General features: G+C 30.8%; 1 pseudogene; it reads right to left on the reverse strand.

The window, feature by feature from the left end:
* Nucleotides 1–1,207: 1,207 nt before the first annotated feature.
* LOC149212880 (protein argonaute 1B-like) lies at nt 1,208–2,878 on the reverse strand (annotated as a pseudogene).
* Between the last annotated feature and the right edge of the window lie 3,393 nt (nt 2,879–6,271).

The raw sequence follows: 6,271 nt of genomic DNA on the forward strand, positions 1-6,271 counted from the left end.
ATTTGCTTACTGTATTTCTCTGCTGTTTTCCATTTTTAAGTGTCTATTTATTTGCAATCTGATCGATCCATTGCTTAAATAACTTAGACACACCAGCACATGAGTCTGTAATACCTCCAATTAATAATTCTTAACTGAGATCACTCATTTGGTGATTATCAGATCACCTCCTTGTTGGTTATTCTTGGTCACTAGTACAAAATGGCTAATTAGTTACTAAAAGAATGACTAAATTTTGCATATGAACGACCAATTTTCAGTCAGTGACCAATAGTAACTAATTTACAATATCATATAACGTGACCAACTTTTAGTCGTTTTTAGCTTAGTCATTAATTGGTTGTCTCAATTTTAATGTCTAGTAGTATATTTAGTCATAAATTTATTCATAATACACAACAAAATATACTACTATATAATTACCCAAGAAAATCAATTAATGACCAAATAAATATGACCAAAATGTTAGTCGTGTTATAAGATACTATAAATTAGCTACTAATAGTCATATATATGCAAATTTTAGTAGTCATTTGAAACCAATTAATGACCAAAGAAATATGACAAAATTTTGGTTGTGTTATAAGATATTATAAATTAGCTACTAATAGTCGTATATATGCAAATTTTAATCTTCTTTTGTAATCAAAATTTACCATTTACAGTAGTCATATATATCTTTTAGTAACTTCATATTCTCTATATAAGTGACTGATTTAGTTGTTTATATTCATTTCATCTACTTTCATTAATAATCATTATAAACAACTAATTTAGTCATTGTATATTCATTTTATTTATATTCATTATTAATCAATATAAACTACTAATTTAGTAGTTTTATATTTATTTTATGTCCTTGTTATTAATCAACATAAATGAATTAGTATGATTTTTTTTACTATATTAAAAAAAATATCATACAATATTCATGCCCATATAATATGAAAACACACAACATAAATGTTCACAGTAAAGTTTAATTACACCTTTTAATTAAAATGGCCACGACCAATTAAAAAGTGTTAAATAGTACAAGAGGTGAAAAGAAAGTGACTAAGCATGATCTTAAGTTTTCAAAATCTAGAACTTTACAATGTGAAAGCATCAGAATGATGCAACTAACCTGTCACTCAATTTCCTACTTAACCCAACAAAGGGATGGGATATATAGAACTTAAAAATGTCAAACATTTGTGTACCAAATCTAATAGTAAAACATAACTCTCTTGACATTTTCTTTCAGATTTGGTAAGGGTCAAACACTTGTTCCTATAGGTACACGAGTGCTCTAAGAACCTGAACTAGTTGGAGTCATGTGACTACTAGGAATACCACTAGATAAGGAACCATTGTTTGATGTTTCTGACTCCATATAAAACTGAGCCTGAAATGTAGCCAAACGGGCATAATATGCTTGGGGTACTTGTACATAATAACAAATAAAATATATGTCAAGGACAATCCCCAAATATATGAACCAAGTATATATTTATGATTTAGCATTGGAGACCTACCTATAGAAATTAAGCATGTGCATATCGCATATCTGCCACAAACCAATCGATACAAGTCAATAGGAACCCAATAAAATATACAAGGCATTAATATTTTTCTAAATTTGTTTCAATTTAAGAACAAAAACCAACTCCCAATTTTCAACTAGATGAGCACAAACATCATTTTTTCGAAATAACAAAAACAATCATTGCTCAAGAACTAACATTATTTCAAATATTAATTAATATTTACCTTAAAACCAACTACAACTACATATCTATTTATATTTTACATCTATAACTTTCAACTCTTATCCTACTACTTAAACATGAATTTTGCAACTTGAAACTATAAAATTTTCAATATATAACTCAGAAACCAATAAGCAAAGTAAAAGTCCAAACTGATAAGAAACACACTAAAAGCGAATTATAAGATTTTGAAAATAGGTTATCTAATCTACACAATGCATTAGGGGTAAAGGGGATGAGGTAGAAATCTACGTGTAACATAGATTGTTGGTTAAGGACTACAATCCATCAATTGTGAATTTGTTTTCATCCCAAAGAACATGATAATGGGCAGATCTATTAGTTCCCTATAAACATCATAAATAGAGATCGGTTAATATTCCAGTCAACATGTTCATTTATTCTAAGTTGGACAACATAATAACATCTTACCCTCAGAAGATATCAACCTATTATCCAACCAAATGGAAAATGAAATATCAATGGTTCCTGAGCACCAACATCGTTGCAGAGGTAAAAGTCAAATTTTGTTGGATGGAAAATTTTGGAGTCAACTACAGTGCCCAACATATAATAAAAAGGACCATAATCACTAGCTCTTCTATAAAATAAAAGGAAGCTTACAATAGAATTATGATCAATAGAGGACTATCATACACAATATGTGACAATTGATAGTTGTGTATTCCATAACAATTATCTTTTGATCTAGAAATATGTTTCTACTCTTGTCTGTAGCATTTCGATCTCGATGGTTGTTTGCAAAGAGCCTTGTATGGTGATGTTTTTGAACCACCACAAAAGTAACTGGAGGTTGATAATTTGGTGCAAGAGATGCAGAGGTCTAGAATTACCACCATAGAGATTCAACTCACTACATGGATATAATTGTTTCAAGATGGATAAGATGGATACAGGGATAATCCCACAATTAGAAAAAATTTGGATTTTAAACCATGAATTTTGAATGTAACATTTCAAGGGTTCTCTTATAGTTATAGATAAACAATGACTTTGTACAAAATAAGGCATAACAAGGATTTTAAGATGATCTTCCTCAAACTAAAAACAATGAAATTTGATAATTTGCAAAAAGTAACCTTAAAAGCATAATTATCTTTATGCATATCCCCAACCTTATGAAGGCACTTATTTCTCTCTAGGCATTGAAGCCAATCAATACTCTTATTGATCCTATAGTGAAAAAGTATGGTGCTTCCATTAATTACATATGGAATTTGGGGGTTCTTTTCCTCCCATTTTTTCGCAAATTATAGTGCATGGTTCTTTGTTCATTATTTTGGATGGCACATGAGCATGTAATCATATAGACCCTATGTAAACAAATATGTCATTGTGCTGGGAAAGTTGGATGGTTTGGAAAGACACTACTAGTTCTGACAATGACAACTTAATGACTAACAATTAACTCTGCTCATGGAAGTTGACAAATTTTTAATGTCTCAACTTTCCCTATTTTGTCTCATACCTTTATCTCTACAAATTTTATCCTTTTTTATTTCATCTCTACATAAGGAAACAAAATTGCAAGTCATTATACCTTGTCTTGGTATGAGTTATAGACTTGTTTTGTCATAGGTTCCACAATTATGCCCTCACCTGTAAGGAGTATTATATAATTCTTAGATTTCCCAAACATAAATTATTAAATTATCTTTCAAGAATTCAAGAAAATAATAAGTGATACATATCTAAAATGCCATGAATACTTACATGTATTTTAGATGTGTGGACTCATAAGTATCCATAATTGATGAAAAACGATGCATGACTAGAAAAACTTTGTGGAAGGGAAATTGATACCTCAACCTAGTTAGTTTTGTCTATAAAAATCATCTTTTGAATATCCACATAAATCAAATTTCAACTTCCAAAGAAATTCAAATATTCAGAAAAGGTGGCATACCTTGGTTATTTGGAAACTTTGTATTTAACTCTGTTGTCATCCTAGTCACGAGAAACTACTCAATAGATCCTAGAAACCTTTTTAAACTTCCCATGTGTAAAAATCCATTCCCATCCAGACCACCTCCATTACAGGTAGTGAATTTTGCATCCAGTGGCATTGGTGGGCTAGAGGAAAACACTCCAATAATAGGCACTACAAAATCTTGATTAAAGCTCATGTTTCTCATGGATGAGACATCCAATGAGGATGGTTGTATGAACACGGGCACTTCCATAACCCTTTCAACCTGACTGATGTAAACAATTGGTCAATTTTCAATTGGTTGCTTCAAATGCAGGGCATAAAAAACATTGGATCACAGAAACGTGTACATACTAAGAACAAGAATGTAAGCTAGATTTGAAATCTTACTTTCCAAAATTGTCAAGTGAAAAATGTATGATCTGGTGTGTAAGTTGAGTAGAGAGCCCAATAGAGACAACATAATGTTGCTTGCTTGTTTGAAGTTGTGGTTGTTGAATATCTAGTGAGTATGAGTACAATATTTCAATAAGATTCTCAACACATTAGTTTCTATATCATTAAAATTTTGTGAGAAATACATTGAATGTGGCAACTAAACAATTATGAAAGCTAGTTCCATGCCAATTATGAAAATCTAGTTCCATGCCAAATCCTTTAAGAGATGCTCAGATTGAGAAGTTTGGAGAACAAGAAAGTATTGTTGTTCCATATATTAATTCTAAAACTCCTTTCTTCCCTTCCTGGGGTTTCATCCCCAAATGTAATTCATGTGGATTCCTTGACACCCATAGAAGAAAAATGTGTTCCTTCTCATGATGTCTTGTCTGATAACTTTGGATACAAGTATCTTTACCAATTAAGGTAGAAATGGCCCAAACGTGATATGAAAAATAAATACAATGTGATGAATCATCACAATGTATGTTGGTTACAAACACAATAATAGTGAATTCCATGCATGCAACCATTAGTTGTAAGAGAGAATATGGATGGCTAGTTAGTGTTATACAACATGTCTAACTTGTAAAATGTATTTTAAACACAATAAACACCTATCTTTAATATGTACTTCATAATCCATAATCTTATTTTGCTTGATTTAAATGGTTAAGGAGCACTTCAAGAGATACACTAACTTGCAACCTCATATTTATTTTAAACAACAAACATTATTGATTATTGACTATAAATTTGTGATACTCACTTCAATAACCATTGATTAAACACATAATATTGGAAGATACATATTCATATATTTTACGGTGTTCAAATGTATTTATGAGGAATTTTCTTCTCAAGGTTTACTGTTTGAACAATTGATGGTATTCACAGTGCAGGTTTTCCTAAATCACAGTATTATATGTAGAATGGACATGATTTTCAGACATCGATCACAATTGTATCAGTGTGAACATAATTGTAATTTAGGCATTCAAAGTTTTGACTAAGAAGAATTTGTTAAACACCGTGGGCATTAATTCTAAAACAATTTGCTATTATTCTTCATCCTATAGTATTAGATGAGAGATCTAGGGTCCCAACTTGTGTTAGACTAAGGTGCCATAAATGGACATGTTCCTCATTCTCATGTTATCCATGGTGATGAACCAACACATAGATGGTTAAATTTTACATTATCGTGGACAAGTTCCTCATTCTCATGTTATCCATGATGACGAACCAACACATAGATGGTTAAATTTATGTTATTTGACCTTAATCTACCTGCTGAGATGGTATGTAGTTTTTCATATACTGCATATTACTGCAACTTCCTGAGCAGCAACAAAAGTATTTTAGGAGGTAAAATGGCTTTTATTTTTTTATTGAATTTTACTACTGCAATGTAGGTTAAATGTGTTGAGGTGTTCAAAGAGTTTTATCAAACAAAAACTAAACATCAGAAGCTTATATGGATATATTATTTGGGAACTTGTAATATTATTGGGAAGTTTGATCCTAAGCCAATGGAACTTATTGTGACAACTTACCAGGTCTTGCAATTTTGCATTGTGGATATATTCTTTGGGAACCTGTAATATTATTGGGAAGTTTGATCCTAAGCCAATGGAACTTATTGTGACAACTTACCAGGTCTTGTAATTTTGCATTGTTGGTTGTCCCGACTTTTGGATTTTTATTCTTTATTAGTGATACTTACTTTTAAGTTTAAATGTGCAATAAAAATATGTGGTTTATAGAATGATCAAATATAATACTTGATAGCTAAAATGTTGTATTTTGTTGTTGCTTTTCAATTTGTCATCTATGAATTCACTAACGTTTTGTTATGATACTATTGAAAACTTATTGCATCACAATGATCCTTCAGGCATCTGCACTTTTGTTGTTCAATGCGTCAAAGAGGCTAAGTTACTATGAAATCAAGTCTCAGTTGAATTTAACCGATGAAGATATTGTCAGGTTGTTGCACTCCCTTGCATGTGCAAAATAAAAAAATCCCCAATAAAGAACCAAACACAAAAATTGTGGCACAAACAAATTATTTTGAATTCAACAGAAAATTTACTGACAAAATGAGGAGAATAAATGTTTGAGTTCTAAT

This window comes from Pinus tabuliformis, chromosome 1_1 (assembly GCF_031772625.1).
Source record: "Pinus tabuliformis cultivar Carrire ecotype Pingquan chromosome 1_1, CPIR1, whole genome shotgun sequence".
NCBI classification, from domain to species: domain Eukaryota; kingdom Viridiplantae; phylum Streptophyta; class Pinopsida; order Pinales; family Pinaceae; genus Pinus; species Pinus tabuliformis.